A 22,565-nucleotide genomic window follows, 5' to 3' on the forward strand; every position below is an offset into this window, starting at 1 on the left:
CACCCCACCACCTCGCCTACCCTGCCTGTCCCTCCTGAAGAGCCTGTAACCATCTATCGCAACACCCCAGTCACAGGACTCATCCCACCAGGTTTCGCTTATGCCGATGATATCGTAGTTGCAGGACTGGGCCAGGACTTCTAGCTCATCCATTTTATTCCTCATACTGCGTGCGTTCGTGTAGAAGCACTTCAGGTGCGTCTCCTTACACTCAGCACCTTGTGGATCTGCCCGAAGGACCTCACTGGCACCCAGCCCCTCTGATTCTAGCGTACCTTCCCTTAGGTCTTCACCGGCGTGCCTGGTTTTAGCCCCTTCCCCCTTCGACTCTAGTTTAAAGCCCTATCTATCAGCCCTGCCAACTCCTGACCAAAGATCCTTACCCCTCTCCGAGAGAGGCCCATCCCATCCGGTGCCATCAGGCCCTGTGTAGCATAGACCTTCCCGTGATCAAAGAACCCATATGTGTATGAGTAAAAAAAAACCACATTTCTAATGTAGGAATAGATACAAAATAGCGTCTTCCTTAATATATCTGACTTGTTTGTGTTTGAATGCGACTTTTTCCATAATGAAGGACTGAGCAGTTGAGGGAAACCTGTGGTCTGTTTTTTGTTTTGGCACAGGAAATGGGAAATGAATGTAGGGCTAGCTCTATGAAAGAACTTCACTACCTCCTATCACAGTTTTGCCCTCAGAGAACCAAGGTAGAACATCTCACACCTATGGCCCCCCATCCAGAGTTTAATGGAAGCTTAGCCAAGGCTTTGGGAATACCTATTCCGAGTTGAAACACAGGTTGAAACACAAGTTGAACACCGGCCAGCCACATGGCACAGGCAGATCATGGTCCCATCGTTCTTCTGACCTTTGGCCTATCTCTGTTCATGTTTTTGTACATCTGGAGAGCTTCCCACCAGCACAGGTCTGAGGAGCATGGATCATTCTTGCAGAGGCTGTGGAGTGTCTGATATCAGTGGATACACGCGTTGTGTCTGTCCTGCTCTGAACAAAGTTACACCTAGCAAAAATGTCTTACAACTAGCACTGTCTCAATGTGCTGCTGTTGTACTAATTAAAGACTATATAAGGACTAATTAAAGACTGTATAACAAACACCTAGCCCCAGCATCCTGCTGGGACAACCACAGCCAGCAGCTTGGAGAGGGCAGCAGAATAAGAGTTATATTCCACACATAGTCTCCCAATTTCCACAGTTGGCTCTTCAGAAATGGCTTGAGTTAGGGGTGGTGGTTTTGGATACAGCAATACTCGTTATTAGTTGTTGGGTGTGGATGCCAGCTGGCAGCATTTGTCTACAGAATCACAGAATCATCCGGGTTGGAAGAAACCTCCAAGGCCAAGTCCAACCTCTGACCTAACACTAACAAGTCCTCCACGAAGCTATACTCTGTTTCTCCAGAGCAGGAGGGAAGCTTCCAAGCAACTTTCTAGCAACACATCATCTTCCTGTCTTTTCCTGCACTATGCCCAGATATTTCCCAGGGAAATGAACGTTTTTTCACTTCTAAGCCATACCAGGGACCAAGTTAACAACACCGCGGGCTGTTCCATGCTGATACTCAAACCTGATCTCTGTCTCTTCATTTGGTCTACTACTGCAGACAAAATGTAGTGTTTAACAGCACGAAATATGTGTATCACTCTGATTTGTCTAAGCTTGCTTTTGACCCATGTAAACCCGTAACTTCCAGAACTGATAGGAGTTTTACAGCCAATTTCAATGAAAAAATAACTGAGCCAATGCTTTCTTAAAATCCTGACATTCATTTTCCTGAAGAGTTAAAGAACTCAAGCAGATTATTTATCAGGCCTTTTATTACACGTGAGAGAGAAATAAACAATATTTTAATACCTCGTAATACTGCATTAGTTAGTAACTCAGTATTCATGCATATGGTAAACCAAATTAAGAAAATATAAGCCCAAGAGTTGTCATGAAAAGACTGTGTAAACATGTATAGAGTTTTACTAATTATAGAAGACATCATAATGTTTTATGCCATCAATGGACTGATGGGAAAATGGTGAAATTCATACAACACATGATATTTCACAGATAATTATAAATACATTAAGCAGATTTGCTTAGATTTAAAATAATTTTACTATATTTACCTTTATTTACTATATTTACTATATTTTACACTAAATTAATAGTTATGTAATATTTAAAAGATGCCAGCTGCAATCTGTAATGTTAAATAATTAAATAAATGTTATCTACTAATTACTTCAGTTAAGTAAAGCATGCAAAAATGTGATTTCATGAAATAGTACTATTGATTTATTTTTTTTTCATTATAATTTTGGACCCCTCAACAATATGACTTGGTAAAATAATTACTTTCCTAACATATGATACTGCCTTCGTTGTGACAACTCCTACATTAATGTAACAGCACAAGATTGAACTTAAACTTGCATTCAAATATTGGAATGGTTCCAGCAAAATAAATAGGATATTTTTGTGCCTGAAGATAAGTTGATGCCCAAGTGCTTTGTTTGATCTCAGCCTACATTTAAAGATTAGCTATTCAATTAGTATTATTTACATCAGGAAGAAGAAAAAAAAAAGAAAGAAAAAGAAAAAAAAAGGCAAGGGTTCAGTGTCTTGACATTAAAAAATAAGTTGATGCTTGAGGACAACTCACTACAGGTAATGATAGATATATAGAAGGACTTAGCTTCTACTAGTCCACAGCCAAGAGAATTTCTCCGCAAGAGAAGATGTCTTTGCAATAAATTGCCACTGATAGTTATTTGTTCTAGTGATTTATCTTGGCATTTTTTGAACCCACTTAAACTTTTACTTTCACTTAATATAAGAAATAAAGTAGGAAAACGATACCCATTTTGCGTGCTTAAAAATACCATCGTTTTGAAGATATTACCCAAGTTGCAGTAACACGAGAGTTATACTGTATTTAAAACATTACATAAAAACTTCAAAAGGCATTAAGAACAGAATTAGACAGCTGATGCACAAGCTTGTGCCATGTGCTTATGCTGACCCCATTTTTCAACACTACTTTCTTTTGTTTTAATATATTTTTCCTACTCTCCTTTCATCCCTCAACCTCACTCTCATTTTCCTTTACATTTCAACACTTTTTCTCATTCTCCATCCTTTCTCACTCTGAATTATTCAGCTTCTTCAAGATTTTTTCATGGTTGCTCATTTCTACTTCTCTTGCTTCTTTGCAGTCCAAATTGTTTGAGTTCTGTTTAATACACTCACTTGAAATGGAATCAATGCCTTAGTTGTACCTTTAAGGTATATTTTTTACTCCAAACACCTCAGATAATGATAAAAACTAATGATACAAAGTCTGAATGCTCCCAATCATCTCAGTTAATATCAGTGACAAGTATTTTCATACCCATATGATTCTTTGTAAATTTAAAGATCCTTTTTAAGCTCAGGATAACAGTATAAATACTGAGTTGTTGCAGGTCATTGTTGTAGATTATGGGAGCTACCAGTATCATGAGTTCCACAGTATGTGTGGCTCATGGTGAAGTCTACAACCATCTGTCAGGTAGGTGACCTGAAAACATTGAAAAGCAAAAAAGGAGAAGACTCCCTTGACATCCCTTGAAAATTCAGAAATAAAAAAAGGGTCCTAAAACTGGATAGTAAGTAATCGTTCACTATTTCTCAATAACAGAAATCAAAACACAGTGAACAGAGTGTTAAAAGGTTTTTTTTGTTTGTTTGTTTTATGGGCCCTTCTAATACCAGCAGTACTATTTTCTCTCTCTTCTATAGCATATTTAATAATAAAAAATAATTAAGCCATGGAGGCTTACTGCAATCCAGCCACTGCTAGGATTGCCGGGTGTCCTGATCACTGGTGCATTGCCCTGTTTACTGGGAGATATGGCCACCCACTTAAGCAGGCTTGCCTAGAGGTCACTTTCCCAGAAAGCATTTGTAAGATCTGATATAACTCTAGGTAGTCACATTTAATCATGCTGCTATGCAGGCAGGCCAACTGTGCTGTAATTTATCACGAATAAAGAATTACTTGAGGAAGTTACAAATGCATAAAAGAACAGCTGTTGTGTTGCTGAAAGCAATGCATTAGTGCATGCACACTACTATAAAGCCTGGTGCTTATTAATTGTTCAACTCTTCTACAGTATTTTTTTGGTTTATGTTAATTGTCATCTATTTCAGTCACAGATTGTGTGGGATTTCCTTTCAGCAGTGAACTTATCACAAATAAACAAGTAATAATTATGTTATTAATGGACATGTTGATCACTGCAGACTGGGAAAATAAATGAAATAGAGTATCAGAAATGCTGTCCTCCCTCGAAGGGTATTGTTAGACTTTGCCAAGATAGAGTTTGCAGGAAGATGGTTTAGATACAGAGAAGACTATCTTTTCAATTAAGTGGCTTCTGGGACTCTGAAGACCTCATTCATATAACTCCATGTAGGCCTGCAGCTTCCATCTTTTTTGAAAAAAACTATCCCTTTTTTTTCTCACAGTATGTGAAGCTTTTGTAAGTAGCACTTCCAGCAACACAGAAATGGAATGATGTTATATTATTCCTTCAGCAAACAATTTGTCTTTTCCTGGACCAGGAAGTTATATTTTCCTGGACCAGGAAGTTATATTTTCCCACAAAGAACAATATTGTGTCAGCCCCTAAAACCGCACCTGATTACTTCTGGTTGCTCAAATGTTAAAAAAGAAAAGAAAACTGGATAAGCAGATGTTGTTGTGGTAGGTAGGTACTTCTATTATTTAGAGCTTCCTTGCTTTATGGGTAGATGATACTGATTAAACAAGTAAGCCTGTATTCAGTGAATTTGGATTTATTTACTTACTTATTTATTTATTTATTTATTTTTTAACTCAGGCAGCCTTTTGTTCATTTATGTTATGAGTCAATTGCTCTATTGACAAAAACTCACACAGTGAGTCATCTTGCCCAACTTTAAATCTCTTCAGTATGTGTATCTAAATCTGAGCTGATGGCGTACATTTTTTTTTTCCATCAGTTAGGAAGCATAGACACTGACAGGTGTGATTCTTCTGTCTCAATGAGGTCAGATGCAACGCACAATATTGGATATTCTTAAAACACAGTGAAATTCCATTTCTCTCAGAGAGATGGGAGAAATTGCCAGATAAATATATCTACTATTTGGCAAGGAGATCAGAGCTGTGAGATGAGAGAAAAGTCAACTGTAAAAAAAGATGCCTTTAGGTTTTGTTTTCTATTGTTCTTGCCATGTTTCAAATCAGTATTCAGTGTTAAAACATCAGTTCAGAGCAAATCGTGTCTTGCAAGTCTCTACCAGGCTTGAGGAGGGTCCACAGAGAGTTCCCCAGCCTGAGCTCAACCCATCTCAAATGGGCAATACAGCTGTAGAAAGAGCTGTTTGGCAGAGTTTCAAATATCTTTGAACAAGCTCCTTTATGCTCATGCACTCATTGTTTCTGTTCAAAGCTCATCATGAAAACTAATCCTGAAAGCAGCCAATATTTGTATTGATTCAGTTGTTCTATTTGAGAACGAGAGCAGGCAAGCAGAAGAAAAAAAAAAAAAAAAAAGAAAAAAAAAAGCCTTTCCATGCCTACAACAAAATTAACATCTTCAGTGTCTATGAGAAAACTTCAAAGGCACACATGCTCCAATGCTATCAGAGGGTCTATGACTTAAGGTCCTTCAATATTCTTTAAAGGCTTGATCCAAAACTCACTGCAATTCAATGAGTTTTCCAAGGGATTTTCACAGGTTTTGAATCAAGACCTAAGATCATGTTCCTAATCACACTTTGCCTTGAGAATTTAGTCTGTAGTTGTTTTCCAGTCTTGCAGGTTATCTTTTAGTTTACTACAGAAGTTAACACTAAGCGTATGATTTTAAAGGAGCTATACAGTGAATCAAGTGTGAGAAATGGCTGAGAAACATTAAAAAAAAAAGGTGTGATACCCTAGTATGCTTATGTAGTCAACTGCTTCTTTCCAATACAATGATTTTTCTGTGGTTTTTGGACCCAGTTCTCAGAAAGAGAGGAGAGGAGAGGAGAGAGGAGAGGAGGAGAGGAGAGGAGAGGAGAAGAGAGGGGAGGGGAGGGGAGGGGAGGGGAGGGGAGGGGAGGGGAGGGGAGGGGAGGGGAGGGTTTTAAATAAAGATTGTGTAACAGTCTACAGTGATAAAGACTGTGTAACAATCTACAGTGATAATCTTCCATAAGTCTCAACTGCCTAGAGTCATGTCACCCACTGCTACCCAAAATGCCATCTTTGAAAATGTATGATTAGGTCTATCAACCACACCTGTTGCATAGCAATTCTTGGCAAATTAGATTCACAAGATTTCATTGTACTTTTCCTTTTCTTTCCTTTGACAAATCAAAAGTTACTAACTCTGTGACTCTCTGGTAATGCTGATGACATATTTTAAACTGCAAATGTCATAAAATGTGTATTTAGGCCACATATTCTACTATCTGGAAATCTTCTGGCTCTGATCTTACCTAATATATGCAAGTTGTATGTATTGCAACACAGTGCTGGGAAACTTGAAAACTCATAATTCTTTGATTCTTTATAGAAATGATTGAAATGTTGGCAGCTTCAGAAAAAAAAAAAAAAAAGAATTTTTTTTTTCTATACATACAAACTCTATACTAAAGAATTGGAAAATAATCCTGGATTTAATGGTCCATAAACCTGGGATGGCTCTAGCTCACAAGTTTCATTAGCTGTGAATTTATCCAATGAGTTATAGAGTGACTTAGCTGGTAAAAGAGATGGAAGGAAAAAAGAGTATATGTTTATGGAATATTAACTTTTTTTTTTTTTCTATATAGCAAGCTCCTATCCATAGGTTAGCCTAAACTATGACTAAACTGTATTTGGAAACTGTTGAACTTGCTGTTTTTCAGAAGTTCATTAGCATATACCAAATATATTGCTCTGTAGAATAATCTGTAAGATTTTGCAAGCTAATTATTCTCCTAAAACTCTACTTTATAGCAAGCTTCTTGTCTAATCACTACAGAAGACACTCACTTGAAAAGCTTCTAGAAAGTTAGCCAGAGCTAAATTTGAAGCATTCACCCATGCTTCATCTGAAGGGCAGGCCACACACTTTTCCATGGGGGCATGAGTAAAGCAGTCAGAAGACAGAATTGCTCTCCTGAAGAACTATTAATTGTCCCATTTTATATACCCTAAATCAAAGGTATCCTTGGTTTCCACTTGATTTGGAAGAATGCCCAGAAAAATGTAAGGTCCTGAAGTACTTCTCACAAGTAACACAGGTTAACCCATTTAACATACATCACAGTCACAGAATCACGTTTCATATTCAGAAATTCATGTTGCTTTATATAGGCTTTTGTCCAGGTCTTCATTTAGGATGCACTGCCTTGTCAGTCCTTCTGTTTCTTGTTGTCCCATTTCACTGACAGACCAAGATTTGTCCCTGATTAGATGAAGGAATGCTGTTGGCACTAACAGTTCTTTCCAGCACTGTCATGCATTTACTGCTCTCTGACCCTTCTCACTAATTCTCGTCCATGATGGAATACATTAAACAATCCTGTTCCTTGTTATAAAAGAGACTAGAGACTATATGCATTTTCATAAAACCTTCAAGCACTATCTCTGTGAAATATTAAGTTGTGGCTAGACATGGTGATATACATGTATTGCAATGATACATCCCAAAGATAAATTGGCCATGCAATGCTATTTTCACATGAGCCATTTTTTCAGAACATTGGCTAAACAGTGCTTATAGCAGAAATAGAATATATTCAGAGAAGGATAACAAAAAGGTGGGAAACACAAATAATTTCTTTCATTCCATAGGCATGAAGAAATCAGGTTTGTTTAGTATAGACAGAGGCACAATTCTCCCTCCATTCTCAGTAAGTAATGCCCTAAGACTGAATTAAAAACCATAAAATTTGCTGAGGTGATTACAGGAGGGAGAGGCATTGGTTTTATTTAGAGTACTCCTAAGTCCTATTTACAAAATTTCCTCCACAACCAGAATGTGCAAACCTTAAGTTTTTCTTATGGTCCTATAACCCACAGACATTAAAAATAAGGAAGCACGAGTATTATTTTAAAATCACAAGGGATAGAAACACTAGAGGATATCTCTACAAGCAGAGAAAAGGAAAAGCAGTCAAATGAGATCGGACAACTTTTCTTGTAATGCATGAAGCAATCGTAAATGTGAAAAGTTATTTAAAATGCACAAATAAAATTCCTTTCATAAGAGACATCTTTAATGTACAGGACTCATGACCACTGCAAATCATTGTATGCAAGGAATTTAATAAGTTCAGAAAATAATTAGCCATCTATAGAGAAAATAGAAATATGCACCTACAGTGTATTTTAAAACATGTATTCAATTCGTTAAATAGATTATTTTCTATGATTCAGGACAGCTCCACAGTATTAAGACTTAAGGTGAAATTTGGCCTACAAGCAAGAACGAACATGATAAACAGTTGACAATTCAGCTTGTTTCAATATTCAGGAGTGTGACTTTAGCACACTGACATGCACTGCCTCCATTTATTCATTCTGTGTGGTATGAGAGGAGCAGATGCCTTGCTTAGTGTGATGACTAATAGAAATTAGGGATATATTTGTGTCACAACTTGTTGAAAAGGTGAAGTCCTGAGATGTTAGACCCATGCAAAATGGAGGTATCATTGGCTTCAAACAAAGAGTATCATCAGTGTGATTCAGTCAGGCTAATTACCTCTGCAGAAAAATGTCCAGGCTAATTAACTTTGGCAGAGTGCTGTGTGAATGTGACTCTGCTGCTCTGGGAACATAGTGTTCCTGTACTAAGTAGATGTGAAATCTGCTTAATATTTATGATTCATCATTAGCCTTTCCTACTACCTGGCTGACAAGAATTTGTCCTTTCAGGGAATTTGTTTCACTACTGTAAGGTGTGTGCATGTAGTTTGGTACATAGGATACAAAGGTTCCTACTTTAGATGATAGGCTGACTTGCTATGTACCAAGATCTTTCAAAGTGGTTTGTGTTTTAAACCAGATCAACTGTAGACCAACTGTAAAAGATCCATGAAAGACGATGAAGAAATTATACATACTATATAGTTACAAAAACTGAAATATTTGTAAATCATTCTGAACATTCCTTGGCAATCTTTTAGGGAGCTGGTTAAATCTGAAAAAAAAGTTTAAAAGTCCTCCTCTTGATTTCAGATCTTCCCATTTTGAATCAGAACTTCTTTCAAAGTTTCAGCATTCCTTCATTATTGGAATATGCTGCCGTAGCAATGGGCCAGTGGTGGAAGTAATTCTTCAAAACAACCATTAGGTTATATAACATAGCAGGCAAAGTGAAATTTAAAATGTGAATTCTCTTTTTCTTCCTCTACCGATTCTGTGGTGTACTAATGGGTAGTTTTGTCACTGCCAGACAAGTGGTTTCCCCTCTAGAAGATCTCTCTCCCTGCTCTCAGAAATTCATTCTTTGAATTACTTTCTTCTTATAGGGTGAACCTTAGTAAAACTGAAATGTCAAACACTAGCAAGAAGAGATAGTATTTTATCAGGCACATACATTACAGTGACTGAGTAAAACTGAGTAAAATCAAGTATATTATTCAATGAAGTGCAGATTGTTGGCAACTTGGTATTAAGGAAAGCTAAAGATGAAACATAAATGTTAAACAGATCTTACAACTACAGAGTAGATACTTTCAAAGACATTAGACTGGTAGATAAGTGCTGGAAAGGACCTACATGGGTGTGCAGATCAGCTTTCTGCCATTGCAGAAGTATTCTCCACACTGCAAAGTCTAAGGAGGTGAAGTTTCAAGGGGAGATAATGGTTGGACATCTGATCAAACCCAAGTCATCCAGAAGTTAGGGATCAAGCCTAAGCTAGTCAGCTTGGTTCATAGTGAGTGGAGCCAGACAGGCACTTCTATAAGATCAATGTATGCAAAAATTTAATAGACTGGCCTATTGGAAGCTTCCAGGGACTAAAGAGGGAACCAGAAAAATTATGTTACACAAGGTTGCCATATCCAGATGATTCAACAAAAAGTTCTAAAGTGTATACAATGTACTTATGTGGTTTTAGTAAGACCAAACCAGGACTAAGACTAAATAAGCCTATAACAGGGTCATGAGGTTATTGTTCATACATCAGGGAGTATATGCAAATGTAGAAAGAGCTTCAGAGAGTAACAGAAGTTGTAAAGCAGCCCCCATACGACATAGAAAGCAAAGTGAGTGATTTACCTTGTCAAATGAGAAGGTAAATTTGAGATGTGGTTGTATATAAGGAAGAACATCAAAAATAGGGAGATGTAAATCTTCACCAACTAGGCTCAAGATCCTTTCACTGGCAGTTGAAATTTAAAAAATTATGACATACGTGTTTCTTAGTTTTGATGCATATCTCTTAAGCAAACATAGAATAATTTTTTTAGGATAGACAACAAAACTTAATGCACTCTGAAGTCCTAAAACAAGAATAATTAATTTAAAAACTTTAAATTTTTTAGTCAAGTCTGAGAGAAGTCCTATGATCTGAGTCAAGCTGAGAGACAAACATATGCTTTCTAATCTTGGAGTCTATGGGGCAAGTCGCCTACATTCACGTTCTTTTATGGGCCTTGGAAAGAACTTCATTCCCATGGCAAGCTCATACCTCTTTTGCAGTTCTTTTTCAGAGCTTCAGATAGTTACTTGTACATGGGAAGATGCACTTTCTCCTGAGAATATACTGCTAGGTAAATAATTTCTACCTCATTTCCCATCACTGTCCTTCAGGGAAGTGGTCACAGAGCTAGGGGAAACATACTTTTTAGACTTGTACAGTAAGAGACAACAATGTTTAACGTCATCTGGATCAAATAGTCAGAGGGAGATGCAGATTGTGATCCAGAAAATGAAATTCCCTGTGTTAGACTATAAGGAATCATGCTTTTGTTTCTACTTTGTTCTGCAGCCAGGTATTCATTCATTATCATTTGTTCTGTGTTATCATTTCTGCCCTGTGACGCAGCTGCCAATTATACAGACTTCTTGCAGACATCTAAGTTCCTTCTAAAGTGTTATGCTTGTGTGTATGATAAATGAACACATGCATGTGTACGTGAACCACAGTTCTTATGTGATAGAATTACTGGTTTTGGAGTTGCCAGAGGAGGTGGATCTGTCTCAGTACTTTAGATTTCTAGTCCAGCAAAAATGTAGAGAAAAAATATGGCTGAGGCCACATTCAAAAAGGATTTTGCAGTCTATCAACAGTACGTGGTCCTGCAACTTCAGTCTTGGGTACATTTAATGTTATCAATAAAGCTTAAGCTAGATCACCTAAGTTTTCTTTCTATCCTTAAATTCTGGCTAAAAATTTAAGGCAAAAAAACCTTGTCTTATGTCTTCTAGAAACATATTCTGGACCTTTGCTTATTCTCCAGTCTTGCAGATCTGTTCAGTAGGATTATAAAATGATAGATATGTAATAAGTTAGGCTTTAAAATTTTTAACCATTGTCATAAATTTTTGAATTAAACATATCAACAGGGAGAGCAGGGAATAAGCACTACTGGACTTGTTTCTTTGATATGTGTGGCAATACAGAGCAAGAATTTAAAAATAAAAGCTAGAACCATTTAGAAAAAGATTCATTCCTTTCCGATCAGTATGTAACTCCATTTTAAATGCCTTGCTCTCAATATAATGCACTGTATTACTTCATAAAATACCATTGGTGTTATGAATATGCAGGTTTGGGGAGCTAGTTCTCTTTTCTGTAACAACTTGATTTTTGATTAATATCCTGAATATTTTTATTGATACCAGCAGTTACATTACACATTTCACATTAGAATGAGGAATGAAAAGACTGACTCCATTCAAGGCCATGGGAGAAATGGACATGAGTTGTCCCTTTTTCAGTGATAAAAGTTTGTATAATCAAAGGAAAAATGTGGTAATGAAACATTTCAAAGGTGGAAGAAGATAAATAAGGAGAAATAATTAAATGTCTTATCAGAATGATGACATATCATTTACTACCATCAGTCCAAATAGTGGGTTGCAGTGCCACTGCAAACTGGTAGCCATTTAAAAAGAAGTGCAGAAAAGAGACCAAACAGCACAAAGAAAAGGATCTGATTCAGTCTGTAGCTTACACATCTATATTGAAAAGCTTTTAACTGTTTTCTTCAAGGCTTGAAGTACAGTAATAAATAAATTTGAGCATAATTTTGAGGAGTAGCATTTTCCTTGGTTTGCTTTTATTCCGTCTTTATGAAAAGTAGGTGAAAACATATAGAGCACTTCAATGAGACTGACTACATTTACAGAAAGAAGAAAGAGATGATAATTAGTGAGCTTGCTTGTATTTCAAAACATGAGACAAATAAATTGAATTCTGCCTTTTGGTGGTGTCAGTAATCTACCAGTAACACGAGTATTTCCATGATAACTAAAGGAGGAAATAGTCAAAATATGAACAAAAGAGGAGATGTATATGATGTAATTAAAATGTGTTGTGTGGGTGTTATGCAGAAAGAACACTTATGCCTCATAGGTTCATGAGTAATAGGGCATCTTAAAGCACTGGAAAAAAAAATCTAGCCTACACGATAAGCACAACTTTGTAAAAACATTTACAGATTTGTTAGATGAGAATAGCCAGTAACACCTTAAAGCATACAGGAAGAATATGAGTTTTTAATAGAAGTGCTTGAGCAGAGATAATAAGCAAGCTTTTCATTCAGAAGAAAATGTTTATTATTATTGTTGCTTTCAGAAACTGATTGGTGCAAGAGCCTGCAAGGCCACTCTATGCTTCAAAATCCAGCTATATTGTTTGAACCAGCTCAAAGAGAGTTCTGCACTCAAACTAGAATAATTCATCTGCGTCCCTGTTGGAGTAACTGAAAAAGAAATGCACAGTGATGGACTGTTTCAGGCTAGTGCAGTACCGTTAGCCTATGACAGTCAGGCTCTGTAGATCCCAGTTAAAAATAATTTTACTGGAAACAGCCAAACTGAAAATAATATATTTACATATATATATAAAGAAAAATTTAAAAATATATATTAAATATATTGTTTATTGGTGTATTTCAATGGGAAACCAGAAGAAAAATTAATGTACTGTACTTTTCTGCCTTCTAATCAACAGAAAGTTGAAGATTACATCTCATATTCCCATAGGCTTGACCCCATTTTCTTCATCCACTCTCTTTTCCCACTGCTATATTAAAACTTTATTTCATTCACTTGGGACTTTATTTAAAATGAGAAATAAAATAAACTACCATGGAGAAATAAATAAATGACTAAGCTATAAAGACCAGCTAGCTACTGTGGGGAGCTATAGTTCTAGCTTCTTAATGTATCTTCATTTCCTTTATTTCACCTCCAAAGGTGTAAAGATGTGGAATATTCTCAGTTAGTGGAAAGAAAAGTAAACTGAGAACACGTGGGACCAAAGCATGAGATAGAAAGGTCTCTACTTGTATATATTTGGTTTCAAGCTTGGCAAACACAGAATAATAACAAGTAAGGGTGAATGGCTGGAAGGACAGTGAGAAGGCCAGGGAAAAAAAATATATATATATATTTTTTTTTTTTTTTTGTTGTTGCTCTCTGGTTATTTGCTGATTTCATTAGACAGGACTACTTTTCAGCAAGAGAAATAATATTTATACGATATTTATAGGAGAGAAGTTAAAATGCAAATTTGAGTTTTTTTGATTTTCAAGTCAAAGCCTGGTAGGCTAGCCATATTCCTGGTACTGTTTGAAAACCAAATTTTACAGAAAATGGTATATCCATAACAAGATAGATGTCAGAATTCATCTTGCATTAAACCCCTAATGCCTTATCCTAAGGCTGATGAGAATTGGAAGTGCTTGATTTAAGTCTTTTCTTGATTTGGTTAAGTAGCATAGCATAACTTTCTGAGAAAGGAGTTTTAGATTTTGTATAACCTCTTCTATTCTAAATCTTTTTATGTAATATCAAAACACACATCAAAAAAACATATATTTTTAAGTTGGCAATGATTTTAGAGCAAGCCAAAACAGCTTAAATAAAACACTTATTGTATAATAAATAATGTATTGTATATTTATTGCATATAAAACATTTATTATAAAAATAATGAAGAAAACAAATGAAGAAAAATGACTAATAAATAAACAAAATTTTAAAACTATAATACTAGTTGCCAAGGCAAAGTAATGTGATGTTTAAGTTTCCATTTTGCTTTGGTCCAAACCATAGAATAATTTGCAATAGCAGAAGACATTTTGCTTCCCCAAACCAAAATGAGTCTCCAAACTTTATGAAATCTTTCTAGGATGTTGCAATTCTAATTGCAAAGTGAAAGTATGCATTCTGACCATATTTCCAGTTGTTGTGGCGTTGCCACTGCTGATCATAACAGCTTTACAGCCTGCAAATATACCACACAGTGTCCTTACATCATATAAGTAACAAGTTCCATTCCTGTTCAGTGCTGCTTTTTGGAGGAAAGGTGACATTGTTCAACATATTCTTGTAGAAAGTTAGGGTTTCTTAAGTACCCAGAAGTCTCTGCTGAGGAGTTAAATATGTTATTTTGGCTTTGATTGTTTTTTTATTTTTATTTTTATTTTTTCTATAAATACCTGTTTTCTTAGAAGAGTCAAATGGTCCCTTTTGTTCTGGTCAGCAATTCCTTTGAGATTTTAATTAAATCTAGTCCATTACAGCCCATTAGGTGGTGTTAAAAAGCAATTCGATTTCCTTTCCGTGGTCCATGCCAACATGCTTACACAGTTATTTCCACACTGCTTTAAAGATGAGATTTTCAAAAGCATCAGCACTGGCAAAATGATGTTTTCAGTAAGTCAGTGGCTATCCCATTGACTTCAAATCTAGAGAAAGCAAAATTGAAAAAGTTCAAGCATCTTTTAAAGACTCAAAACTGTCTAAATTATGGGATAGAACTATAATACATTACAGCAATACCACTAAGCTAATTAGTTGGTCCTTTCAGTGACTTGTTATGTCAGTATAATTCAGTTGTTTAAGAGCCTGTTCCTCACTCTGGTTTTGGGTAGTAAAGGGGTTATGTTTATGATTACTGACAATGCCAATTAAATTTCGAAGATTACTCTATGAACCTCATTTCTTTTTTTTTCCTCTGCAAATGCTATGCTTGAGTCACAGAAGAAGTGAATGTTGGAACTTATGAGCCGGTCTATCAGGGTGGAAAAGAAAGTAGAGGAAGTCAGAGAACACCCGAAATCATTCTATATTTAGTAATTCACGAAACAGCTGTTTGAAAGAAAAGCAAACAGCCATGACTGGTGTGATCTGTGTCCAGAATATAGAAATCTGGGTCCCAAGCTCTTGCCTGAGAAACACAGGTATTGAATGGGGAGTCCTTTTGGATATCCTAAGGAGCTTTCATAATTTTTATTTTTATTTATTATTTTTTTTCTTATATATCGTTGTGAAGTGTTTCTTCTCCCATAGCTTAAAATTCTAAAATGTGTAGTGTGCCTTTAATGAGAGTACTGAAAGACTCCAAAGCTTGTTTTTGTATTATGATTATCATTATTTTTATTATTTTGAAAGCAAAACAGAAATATTTTTGGCAGCCAGTATTAGAGCATGGAGGTAGCTCTAGGTCTCACACAGCTAGGATCCAGAATTTGAACTAATCTGACTCTCATGGTTGTATAACACCTCTTAGGAAGGCCTCACAAGTGAGACCAAGACTGTTATTTCTCTCTCCTGTGAAGAAACTCACATCAGGAACCCTCAGTCAGCCCCTTACTGCTATGAAGTTCTCCAGCTGGGTGCTTCCTTCGCAATTTAATAAATGCTGACCAGTTAATCTTTTTTCAGTCTGTGTCAGAGTGGCAAGAGACAAGCTCTGTAAGGGGCTGAAAAGTACAAGCCACATATACTTAAGCATGAGAGGAGAGACGTGTTGTGTCTGGGTTTTAGCTCCATGGGTGATAATTTCATCCAGTAAAAGAGCTAATATCCAGGAAGATTTAGGACACGGAGACCTCACCTACCACCCATTGTAGGCTGGTGTATCAATGCAGAACCGAAATGATGGCAGGTTATGCCGATGTGCTAATACAGTGGTAGAAGAGCCAACACAGCAGCTGTGACACCATTGTGGCCCAGGCTGGGCATCCTGTGGCAGCGAGGAGGGTTGCTGGCAACTGCTGCGTAGGAAGCAGCTGAGCTCTCACCTGAGAGAGACCTTGGTGCCCGTTCAGTTATACATGATTTACAAAGCTGGAAGAACAATCTTGCTAAGAGGGAAAGAAAGAAATAAAGACAAAATAGCTTCTCGATTATAGGTGCAAGGTGTTAGGCAGTGTGCCAATTGCTCTCCATCTGTATTCTGCATCTGTTGACTTTTGCACATTTTGTTGTGTGTTTTCAGCACTTTTCATTGATTACAGATTTAGATGCTATAATTTCTACCAACTACGATACCAGAAAATTGTCAAAATATTTGCAGCTAAATGCAAACCTGCTCCAAATTCCACAGCCCTTAAACTCTAAAGCTTACAGACAGAAAAAAAAAATAAAAGAAATACTGTTAATATTCTGAATTTCTTCAGAAAAAAAAAAAAGTGTATTCTGCAGTGCAATATGGTGACTTTTGCACTTTTGACTGGTGGATTCTGGAATTAAAATTCAACAAAACAAACTTTCTGAGTGAATGCATATATTTTTAATTTTTTCTTTTTCAGATTTTTCCACAGTTCATCAGTGAAGGTCTTTTTTTTTTTTTTTTTTTTTCACTTGGAAGGAGATAAATTGTTCTTTGGCAACAGAAAAACTAAATCCAAAGAGAAAAGTTTGTTCACAAGTAAAGACTGGCAGGGTGAAAATAAATTGACGTGGCACCTGGATTGTTGTGACCATTAGAATTAGAACACTTTGAGAATAAAATAAAGGAATAGGTGAGGGAAAGACAGTAACCTCAAACACATGGTTAGGGATAGCCCTTTGTTATGGCATTAAACAAAGTTTGTGAGAGTAATAAAAGATGTTAGTTGAAGATCAAACAAAAAAAGTAATTACATTTTTCCATTTAAATTTACTTTCTGGTGAACAGTCTGTCCAAGGAGATGAGCCCTCAGCTTTCAGAGTTTTGAGTAATTACATTGATACACTGAAAGACAATATAGACAAGAAGCAGACTATTTGGTCATTTAAGTGAAGATTAAAAAATGTAGGATCTGGTCCACTTAATAATTGAGTTCAACAGAAAAAGTCTAATGTTTTTTTTCAGGTTTTATTTCTTCCTTCTTAAGCCTGTAATGTTTTGTTGCTATTGTTTCCTGACTGTAAGGCCAAGCAAGGGCCTCAGTGAGACTACAAGTCTCCGTGGATTTTCCTGCTGGCTCTTAAACTGAATATAAGTACAATATTCCCAGGCTTATCCAGCTCTGCTTTAGAATCCATTTTGTAATCCACACAAGAGCAGTAAAGAAGAAACATATACCATACTATTACTGGGATAATTGCTGTCTGGCTAATCTCACATTTCATTGCTGCTGGGCCTCTTTTCTTATTAGCTTTGAATGTTTACAATTTCAAGTGATTGTTTAAGTCCTTCTTGCCTCATCTAGCCCCTCTGCAGAACTGACAGTTGTCCTTGACTTTAAAGTATGATATATTCTACTTCGTTTACAATATGTCCAAATCCATTCTAAATAGACTTTCTGTTTGTTGGTGAGGTGCCAGTGATTCTGAACAGTCAGATCCTGCCAGCTATTACTATTGTAAATAGCTGACTTTTGGGAGCAAAGGCATGGTATGAGTCTTTGAAGCAGTTGTTCAGCTATGCTCTAGTGACCACTGCTAGCTCTGTGGTTGTAGCTTGGATTTGTTTTATCCATGCACTTCTAATTTCAGTAAAAAGTCAAAGAAAGAGATGTGAGAAATGTCTCCCTTCGTCCACAAAAGCTGAAAAGAAGGTCTGCCTTCCTGTTGCTTCACAGATGTGGCTGACCTCAATGCTATACATAATCATCTAGGATCCAAAACTAGGCCAAAAGAAGTTAAAAGTAAAATAATAGGACATATATTTATTTAAAAAACAACAACAAAACAAAACAACAACAACAACAAAACAAACACCACCACCAATAAAAAAAGCCACCTCTCTGGTAGGCTTCTTTCTATTACAGTATTTTCTTTTTTTCCATATAGACACCTGCCTTTAGTCTTTAATTTGTTTACTTTACAATTTTAACACTCCAGGACAGAAATATGTAAAGATTGATTAGTAGAGATAGTGCTTTAGTGTTGTCAAAAAACATTTTTGTCATAGTTTGGCCAGGTCCTTAACCATCTGTAGATGCAAGATCAATTTGATGGCTGTCTCTGGTTTGTGAAGGGGGCAACAGCCCTCATACCACATCCGTGACCATCCTCCAGCACACCAGCATCCAGTGTTCCCCCTCTGCCCAAGCAGAGCAGACACTGCTACCTGTCTTCCTGCCTTTTTAATGTCTCCTTTCTGGTAAGAGTCTGCATCTGTCAGCGCCTGAAATCCAGGAATTCTGTCTCTCAAGTGTGTTCCTAATGACCAGGTTGGAAGCTTCTTTGTTTTGCCCTTTCTAAATCAATAAATAATTAATTAATTTTAAACGGCAAAAGCTTCAGATGAAGAGGTGTCTATTGCAAAACAACTCTGAAGATTCAAGTTGATACACCCTCCCCACATGACCCATTTGGATACCTAAACTTTTGTGTCTGGTGCATTTTAGACTCCTATTTGGCCTCCAGCTTCCACGTTACAAAGTAGCATGTCTCCCATGCTGCTACCTCGCGTCTGCCAGCTACCTATCTCAGGTATCTCTCAAGCATTTGCACTGGCACAAGACACCTATATTTGGGACCAAACATCATAGGAAGTATGTATTAAAATCTTCTCATGGAGAGTATGGAGTTGAATATAGTGATAAAATGTCCCCTTTGATTGCTGACCTCTATGCTGTAAGAACAACTCCTCCTCATGAAGCTACTGCAGACTCTTTCCCTTCCCTTCCCTTCCCTTCCCTTCCCTTCCCTTCCCTTCCCTTCCCTTCCCTTCCCTTCCCTTCCCTTCCCTTCCCTTCCCTTCCCTTCCCTTCCCTTCCCTTCCCTTCCCTTCCCTTCCCTTCCCTTCCCTTCCCTTCCCTTCCCTTCCCTTCCCTTCCCTTCCCTTCCCTTCCCTTCCCTTCCCTTCCCTTCCCTTCCCTTCCCTTCCCTTCCCTTCCCTTCCCTTCCCTTCCCTTCCCTTCTTCCCTTCCCTTGGCACAAAAAGTTGTGTTACCCAAGAATTGTCACATTCTTTTTACAAGGAAGTGAGAACAGATAGTGAAATGAAGCTCATTTTCACTCAAACATCATTATATTTTTAGCTTGGCAGCCATTCTCACTAGCTGCAAGCATGCCTCTATTGCAAGATGCTGCACTAATAATTCTGAAAAATTTCCTATTTCCTAAATTGCGTCTAAATGTTCACTAAAGCATTAATAACTTGATAGTGGGGAGTTTAGGTATATTTCAGGGAATATGATAAACATACTTAAAGTTTGGTATCCCAGAGTATCCTTCCATGTATAGGAAACAGAGTAGAAATCTATCTTTTCTATTGGAAAATCTTTGGAGGAGGATTGACTTTAAACTCATGAATTTCGAGTGCATAAATGCCTTGCTGGTTTAGAAACAAACAGTAACAAGGAAAGCAAATGCATTCCTAAGAGGAGGTGTGTCTGTGAGTGCTCTCACATTCAAAATACAAACTTTGATTCTAATTGTTCATCTTTCTACTAATTTTTTATGTGTATAAATTTTTATGGCACTAAGCTGTGTCTCCATTTTCCCTCTACTTCTTTTGAGTAGCAGAGAGCTTGTCTATTTTTGTGTCTCTTTTACTCCCATTTTGTCAATGCTATCCTCCCCTAGTGGCAATATTAATTCAGAATCCTTTGACAGGATGTTCTAAAGATGCGTATGTCAGAGCAAGCTGAAACATCACCATAGCATTATGCAAAAAGGCTTATTGTAAAATAAATCCCTATGCCACAGCAATTTTAGCTTCTCATTTAGTCATTTATACAAGATGTGCTATAATCATTGTGAAGTCATAACTTATTGTTGGACTGATAGATTCCATACAATCAGCGCATTGTAAAATATGATGAAAATCAAGTTTTATTCTGGCAATTCAGCATTACATGACAATAGAGCCACTATTCCCTTAAATCTTCTACAGTATTCAGTCCTTTCTTTGTCTGCTGTCTGAATCTGCTTTTCCCAGAGGTTTTGAGATGCTGCCAAGTTTCATCGACAGTCCTTCTCAGGAGCTATTCTCCATCTGACTGACAGAGCATCAGCTGGCTCCATGACCCTTGCACAAGGAATTCTCCTGATGGATCTAAAAGAGTGAGTCACAAGAAAACTCCAGACCATCATAAAACAATATTCCTTTTTCACTTCTGAACAGGGATTGCAGGTCACACATGCCAAGCTGGGGAAGGCCTTCTTGGAGATGTTACATCTGCATCTTTGGCAAGCTCCATGCGTTGCAGTCCTGGCAGCACGGCAGACACGACTGGCCCTCATGCCTGCTCTCTGAGCTCCAGCCTGCCAGCCTCACTCAGCCTTCCACCTGAGGCTTCCCACCTATCTGCCCAGAGCTAAATCTTCAGGATTCCATACCAAGATCTCTACTGTAACCAGTCACCCTCAAACAAGCTTTTTGTGCAAATCAAAAATGATGCATTTTCGTTATATTCTTGGACTCATTTCAAGGAAAGAATAGGCTCTAGTATGATCTTTTCTGTGGTTTACGAAGACTGACAGCAGCCTACTTACTGTTTTTATGCACAACAACTCAGGATTTTTTGTAATGCTAAATAACTTTCATACTGACAAAAGGTAACATGGAAAAATTTCAGAGCGGTAGTACATAACACTTTCAGTGAAAATGCAGGTGCAATATGACAAATGGAAACCGCTGAAGACAGAGACATCTACTTAGAGATGGTATCTTTGTAAAACAAACCAAAGCTTCCCATAACAATTTGTATTGTTGGTAGCATATTGCAAAGGCCATGTACATCTCTATCTTAACAGAAGAACAATAAACGACTTTTTATTTTTTTTTTAATCCAGCTATTCTTTTGTTTTATTTTTTTTTAATTTTTTTGCTCTGTTATAGATTCCAGTCCCTGAACAGAGATGGTTCACAACAACATGGAGGCAACCTGCTTTTACAAGGATTTCTATCTGAATGAACAGATATTACTTATGGAACAGGTAAGCACCAAGAACAGATGCCAGCTAGAATAATTAAAGCAAAGTGTGGATTCTCAAGATCTCCTGCATAGCTCCTCCTGAGGAACACTACATCGTTTCTTCAGAGACTGCCCTGTTTTTCATTCAAAACGTTCACTGCATTTAATTTAATTGCATCCTCTGATGTTCGTTTTCCAAAATCCAATCTTCTCTGGCCAAAATTCATATAATATCATGTCATATTATACTGTGTCATATTGTATCATACTGTATCATATCATATCATATCATATGACATTTTTCATATTAAAATCTCTGCAGTTTTTCCTCCATTCTCTCTTCTCAAAAAAAGTGTGTGGCATTATTACTATATATACAGAATAAAAAATAAATTTAACATTTAATAATGATGATGAAGTTTGAGGTCATTCTGATCTATCATGAAAGCAAGTTCTAAAATCATAGAGCAGTTACTGGTTTTCTGCACATAAACTTCACCTTTGAGATATCACAACAACATAAAAAGCAAATTTAGGTCAACCCCATTGAAGGGTTTGGTGATTAATTGAGGTCAGTCAGAACATTGTCTTTGGGTATTTTTTTATCCATACTGCAAGTTGAAATGTTGTGAAATCAATCATCCAGAAGAATCCCACGTTGGGGTGTTGTTTAAGATAACAAATCCTTCAACAGCTGTAAAGTCTTCTGTCACACCAGTAATAACTCATGATTTAAATGGGTTTTGAACCAAAACATTTAAGGGCATTAAAGAGAATCAGTATGCTAAATCAATACAAGTGAACCCACAGTATTTGTGTTTATAGTATCACCAAGGTATGACAGTAATGCTTTCGCTTCAAAAAGCCTGCTCTGTTACTCACTAAAAAAAATTATCTACATGTGAAATTTTCAAAAATAGTTCATGAAGAATATCTGTAGCTGGAAATGAAATCTGGTATGTCTGTATGTCCCAAGTCATATCACAATCCCTTATATTGGGAAGAAGATATCAACTGCAGACATTGTTCTCAAGGCAAAGGCAACACTGTGTTCTAGTCATATTTATGAAGGGAAAAAACATTCAGTCCTAAAACATTGACAAGCATATTTGCCAAAGCAATGAGTTTTACTGTACTCCACTAAAGAAAGAAAAAGAGTCAAATTTGTTTGAAAACAAAAGAATAAGCTGAAAATCTAACCAGCCCTACCTGACACCACTTCATCTTAGAT

The 22,565-nt window shown here is 36.8% G+C and overlaps 1 long non-coding RNA gene across 1 annotated transcript in view; it reads left to right on the top strand.

Moving 5' to 3' along the window:
• Positions 1 to 21,683, top strand: part of LOC310883696 — a 127,945-nt gene extending 106,262 nt beyond the window's left edge. The window contains exons 4-5 of the long non-coding RNA XR_014573666.1: positions 20,356 to 20,480; positions 21,259 to 21,683. This is a non-coding gene — a long non-coding RNA (uncharacterized lncRNA). The remainder of the gene's footprint in view (positions 1 to 20,355; positions 20,481 to 21,258) is intronic.
• The last annotated feature ends 882 nt before the right edge of the window (positions 21,684 to 22,565 follow it).

The sequence above is a fragment of the Anser anser genome, assembly GCF_964211835.1.
Source record: "Anser anser genome assembly, chromosome: 1".
Classification (NCBI taxonomy): domain Eukaryota; kingdom Metazoa; phylum Chordata; class Aves; order Anseriformes; family Anatidae; genus Anser; species Anser anser.